At 35.6% G+C, this 6,216-nt stretch overlaps 1 protein-coding gene across 1 annotated transcript in view; it reads left to right on the top strand.

Annotated features, from left to right (window-relative positions):
• LOC143304359 (omega-amidase NIT2-like) overlaps positions 1-6,216 on the top strand; it is a 168,912-nt gene that overhangs the window by 124,936 nt on the left and 37,760 nt on the right. The gene's annotated exons all lie outside the window — the stretch shown is intronic.

Here is a 6,216-nt window from a genome sequence, read left to right on the forward strand (position 1 = left end):
TTTCTAATACGGAAGAAAAGTTCGGTGTGGGTGTGCCCCTGTGCCTAAAGAACGCGGATTCGTTGTTCCCACTTTCGTTAGGAAAAGTGAGGGTAACGAACCGCGGTGTCGATTGGTCATGACCTGCACTACTGCTCGAAGGGATGAGTAGGAAGTCTCCTACCATCGTGGTGGATAGATGACTGTGTGCGTGAGGAAAACATAGCTTGTTTTATTAGAGGGCTATTCGGATTTTCCTAATGGGTGCATACCCGCTTTCTCCGTGTTTTAAGTACGCCTAATAAACCCAAGGACCTCTCTAAAAACCGACTGTGTTTCGAGAATATTTTTAAGCTTTAGAAATTCTTCAAGACAAACGGATTGAAGACACATGGCGAAACAATACAGGGAAGTGAAAGTTATGGTGGGTCCTTAGGTTTATTGAGGGTCGAAGTGACGTTACGCAGGCTGGTTGTTGTCCGGTGGCGCGAGCTGGCGCGGGCTGGCGTGCAGATGTTTTAGGCGGCGTAACAACAAGGAAGATCCTAGAAAATGAGAAGGGTGGATTAGAAGAACGAAGAAAACTCGAAGAAGATACAAAAGAAGAAACTACAGAGACAGAAGTCAATTCAAAAGGTATATTAAATAATAAGTGCGATTTACTTGATACCGAAAGAGCTATTGAAATTAATGATACGGTTCAAGATATTAAATTTACTGAAGGTAGAAGCCGCACTCAAAATGATATGGAAGATGTAGTAGAAGATTCACAAGAATTATCTAATAAAAGTAAGTTATCAGAAATAAGGATTGCACTTAACAAAATTGAATATACAAAAACTATTTTACGGAATAAAAAGAATTCATTAGAAAGAGAAAGAGGAGTAAGGGGAAAGAAGAAAATGTACAGACAGAAATTATTTCAAAAAATATATCAGATGATAAATGTGATTTGCTTTAGAAAAAAAAAAAAAAAAATATTATCCACAAACTACATTAGGAATTTATCTATTTTAGTGAGGAGAAAGAGAAAGGATAGAGGAGTTGATCAATAGACTGTGGATTTTGAAGCGTTTATGAAAAACTTACAATTTTAATAAAATATTCAATGTAAAGTCTTTGTTATAATATTCAGATAGATAGATGAAAAAAATACTGAATTTGCATAATTACTCATGGCTTATTGATCAATCATGCGACTCGTTCAGAGGTAACTCGAGTTGTAAAGGCGACAATTTATTAAAAATGGTATATCTGACGTACGATGCATTTGCTCATGTTAAACTATTTAAATAAGTATAAAAATCACGCGAAAAAAAAATCTACTGAAAATAATGTTGAACTAGTTAATAATAATAAATCATATAGTGAAACACAAACCTTAAATCAAGATTTTAAGTTCAAAAAAAAAAAAAAAAGAAAGAAGAAGAAAGAAGTTGATAAAATGACAGCAATAGAATGACCAAAAATTGAATTACGATCCCGAGCATCAACTCGCTGATCTTCAAGTAGAATGTTCCGACAAAGACAGGACGACACAAGAGTTCGAGAAGCACATAGAGGACATGAAGGAGGAAGTGCAAAAATTAGAATTGCAACTCGACGAGTTACAAAAAAAAGAAAAACACACACGCACGTAAAAAGAGTTCAATCTTTTGGAATACAAATGGAAGAACTAACAATAAAATTAGAAGAAATAACACAGAAGAAATAAGTCACCAATATGAAATTGCCTGATGGCTGATGTTGATCGTTGACGTTTATAATGATTGAATTTCGTCCACGGCGCCATCTGGATCCTTGTTGAAAAATTCAAATAGCCGCAACAGCACCATTGAGCTCATCACGTTTGTTGGTGAGTCGAGGAGCTGGAGGATTTCTCATCCTCAAGGACATAAATTTCACCGGTTCCGGTAATGTTTTTTACATGGTCCAAGCATTCGAAATCACAACATCGCTTTCCAAGACGAAATTTCCTGCATGGCTGTAGTAAACAGAAATCGATCAATTGTACAGATCAATCGTCACTCGACTGCTCGAGAATTCAGGTCATCCAGAGAATAGAATAGAGACGTGGAAAAATGTAGTGCGATCATCGCAGTGGGAGGAAATAGGGGGATAGGGACCAAATGAATGAACGAGATGTTAAGGACAACTGACGACAAGTTCTTCTTTTGTCGAGAATTGCATGTTTGTGAATGGTTTGTGGGTGGTTAGGTGGAGAGAATTGAAGAGTTTGGAGGTGACTGGAAGAGTGTTTTGGGCAAGGTAGATTGCAGAATGGTTGCGGTAGCATTGTGTTAATTATGGGTTTGTACATGTAATCTTTGTATGTATCACTACATAGAACCTAACGTATATTTTTAATAATACATCAGAGTTTTAGTTATTTCATAGCTATGAATTTTATACTCTATAATCTTGACGTTTTATTTCACAGAAGCGTTTGAATATCCATAAAAATTAAATGAACCAATGTATTCATTATCTTATAGAGAAGATATATTATTTTTAATTATGTTCCAATTATTTATCATGATCCTGATTTCCTTATTCTGAAAATTTGAAAGGAAGTTTTGTAGTTTGATACTTTCAGCGACAAAGGGTCAATATTGCTTTAGTATATTTCGTCACATATACATGTATATCTATATATCCACCGAAAATGCGCTCTTGTAGACAAACGCTCGATTCGCGTCATAGCTTTTAAAGCTTGTCGCATCTCAATCAGTTGGAAAAAGTTTTTCCTGTAGCATATTTTATTTTTACGAACCAACAAGGTCTTTGTTTATTTCCTTCTTTTTTTTGCTCTAATTCCCCCATTGTTTTTTCAAGGATAGTATTTCAGAGCCATTAGTCAAGTTCATTGTAACAATAAACGTACGTTTCGGAAACATTTTGTGCTGTGAAACAGAATACACTAAAGTTTGAAGGTCACATCGATTTTCGAAAGTTTATAAATGGAGGTGTATGACAGTATCACCAGCTGTTGCTGTCCCCAAGCGCCAAAATACGTTCTGACTACTATTTTATGTATCTCACAGAAGTATGTCTTCATTCATCATCTCCCATGCCATCCACCAACGTGTTCTTAACATGTTATCTCCTAGTAAAATATTGATGTTGAGTCAGATATCCAACTGAATAATCTTTTCGGTGTCTACTATAAGACATTTAAAACCAAGGCTCGTACACACGTGTGCTTATACGTCAGATGTAATACTTAACAGGAAACCTGCTTATATTAATATTAAATTTATGCATAGTAGGATGTTCGACCTTTGTAAAAATGAAATTATAATACATACAGTTTCACCGTGGAAAAGTGAATCTTTCTAGCATGTCCACGCAAATGCAGGGTAGGGGAGGACTGTGCATGCACCAAACAACTTTACGTTCGTAATTTTTCACACAAATGTACAACTGTAGGGAAAAAATTATCTCTGATTTTTCGGATGTTAGGAATCGACAATATCGCATAACGGAATGCTGTGTTCTACGTATTCTATTTTTGTTACGAAAGTGGTACAAACGAAGTCCACATAAGAATAGTACAACAAAATCGGTTGAGGTTAGGTTATCGTGCAGATATCGCGGCTTTTGCATTGGAAATCACGCAACTGCCAGTCTCGTCGTTCCTTGTAAACGAAAGAAAGGTATTGTAATCGGTCGGAATTAACATAAAACTAGTCGCATGCGACCATATGGCCTGAATGTTCAATAAACGAGAGTAGAGCGCGAGCTATGTGATTCTAACCGTTTAGGCGGAAACTAATGATTGTAACCAGAGCCGAGATATATGCCAATATTACTTTGTTCGACAAAGCGTATAAGATGAGGAGAGAATCGCGATAAGGTAGAACAAGAGACAGATATTCTCTACGTAAAGCAAGTCTGTCAACTAGATTGAAATCCTATAGCTATAACTACAGTGAATCCATATTCTGGCGAATTGTCTTTTCACAAATGAAGCTTCTGAAGAACGGAATTGATACAATAACTACTGTTCATTCGTAACTACTGTTGTAAGAATCTATATATTTGTCTATCTATATCTATATATATCGATCTATATATATTTGTCAGAATGTCATTTTATCAAAAAACCCATTCTCTGTAATCATAGTTTAACGAAGCATAATTAATAGAAGAGGTAGAGCGTTAAGTGGAGATGATTTAATCACAGTTAAGTAGATAAATCTCTATATTAGTCTCTTTAATTAAAATGTTCTACGTTTTATTTGCGTCATTTTTTTCCTTCATCCAATTTAAAATGTTTAAATAACAATAGCCTATACAATATAATTTTATGTAAAAAAATTGATTGTACCATGTTTATTACAGATATTTAACATTTTTGTGTACATACAAAATTTAAATTATACCTCGCTTGAGAACAAAAATTCTATTTGTTTTCCTAACATGTACTAATAATTATTGATCAAAATAGAAAAAGCTGGAGGAGATTACTTAGGAAGATTACTTAGCATCTCATATTCCTGTCAAGGCTCGAACGTTTTATCTTCCTTTAGATTTTCCTAAGTTTCCATTTCTCTGACTTGCTATTTGAGTTAGCTTAGTATACGTGCTATACATAAGTATGTATAGTGTCATGATCGCGACAGTCTTGAGTTACCCACGCTTTATCCTCTGTAAACTATTTATAAAAGAAGAACAAATTACATGTTAGAACTTTCATTCAATTTACCAATACAAATAATTTTAAACAAGAAAAAAGACCTAATGCAGTGGTTTCAACTTAAACATATCCAACAGTTATTTACGAATAAATAGTATAAATCTTTTAGCAACATGAAATTCGCGATATTTATTCAAATATTTATATTTACAGTGCGGCATCAGCAAAGAAAACGTGTTTATCGAAACGTGCGCTATCGATTTTATGATTTTGCCACGCAAACAGGGAAATTGCAACTCAAAATTGAATTCGCACTGCAAAGCGTTGACGTTACGATATCAATTACATACTTCAAAAACACCGAAGGTATCACACGGAATCAGAGAGATTCTATGAGAAGTTAAACGCATAGTCACCCTATTGGGAATAGGATTGCTTTGATTCGAGCTCAAACATAGGGAAAGCTGAAAGAATCTTTTGCGGATCTTCCTTCTTCTCTACATTGGATTTTATACAAAACGACTTTAACCTTTTCAAGGAAATACGGAAATAAGGATTTTAGATAGAGAGATTTATCTGGAAGGAAATGGATAGAAAACGTAGAACCAGTTCTTGTTGGTTGAAAGATTTTTTCTCTTCGCAGAGATTCAAGCTTTAAAGAACGATCAAATATGTGCGCAGCTGACTTACGAGTGAAGTTATTATTAAAAAAAATTGTTAGTTCAATTATCATAAGTTTAAAGATATGTAGATATTGTATTTACATATCGAAAATCAGACAGCAATATTAATTAACACACCTAGTCAAACGCACACGTACTTTAAAACCGTGCTTTAAAATCGATATTCGCTGAAACAATACATCGCTCTGCGCTTCCAATTTGTTTTCGCACGAAGAATCAGTCCACTCATTGTTACCGTCACCATCTCTACCGTAATCTATATTACTCGAATAAATTCTATATCTTGATTGGAAAATCACATATTTTAACGAACTTCCCTATTTTTTGTTTTTTATGACTTTAACTGGCAATTTCCATAATGTTCTATAACTTGACAACAGACTGATAATATTTCAGGATATATATACATACATCATGTTTTTGAGGATTCTGTAGTAAAATAATTATAGTTGGGGAGTCCAACTTCCCAAACCGCGACAAACATATTTCACACATCCACGACGACTTTACAAGCAGACCCCTCGCGGTTTTGGGAAATCGATGAAGGACCCTCAATTAAACATATCTCAGAGGGCAGATCGACGATGCGAAGAACACTTCCAAGCCCACACCCGACGCACCAGCGAAGGACGATACATCGTCGCTCTACCTTTCAATGATCAGCTTCAGTCACTCGGATCCTCTAAAACGCTGGCAATTAAACGACTCGCCTCACTCAATCGCCGATTCCAGCACGACAAACGCTTCGAATCAGAATATCGAACGGTAATACAGGAATACCTGGCATTGGGACACATGACGAAGGTCAATGTCAACCACTCCGACGACAACGGATACTATTTACCCCATCATGGCGTGACCAAAGCATCGAGTCAAACCACCAAACTCCGTGTAGTTTTCGACGGATCGGCACCA

Source organism: Bombus vancouverensis, unplaced genomic scaffold, assembly GCF_051014615.1.
Source record: "Bombus vancouverensis nearcticus unplaced genomic scaffold, iyBomVanc1_principal scaffold0031, whole genome shotgun sequence".
Classification (NCBI taxonomy): domain Eukaryota; kingdom Metazoa; phylum Arthropoda; class Insecta; order Hymenoptera; family Apidae; genus Bombus; species Bombus vancouverensis.